This window comes from Mastomys coucha, unplaced genomic scaffold (genome assembly GCF_008632895.1).
Source record: "Mastomys coucha isolate ucsf_1 unplaced genomic scaffold, UCSF_Mcou_1 pScaffold14, whole genome shotgun sequence".
Lineage (NCBI taxonomy): Eukaryota > Metazoa > Chordata > Mammalia > Rodentia > Muridae > Mastomys > Mastomys coucha.
In genome coordinates, this window is record NW_022196896.1 from 93,273,603 (window position 1) to 93,273,817 (window position 215).

Below are 215 nucleotides of genomic sequence, written 5' to 3' on the forward strand. Positions count from 1 at the left end.
ATATGGGTGTTTGCTCTTTCATATGTTTGAATAAAGCATCTACCGCCATCATTTAACCTGGATATTTGACAGTCACAAGGTAAGTCTGGCTTGGTCTACAGAGGATAGATCTTGGGTACAGATCACAGAGAAGGATTGCTATATGGTGGAGGAGTTCAGCCTTTCTTGCCTTTGGGATGGAAGAAGGAAATTGTTTTTTTTTTTTTTTTTTTTTT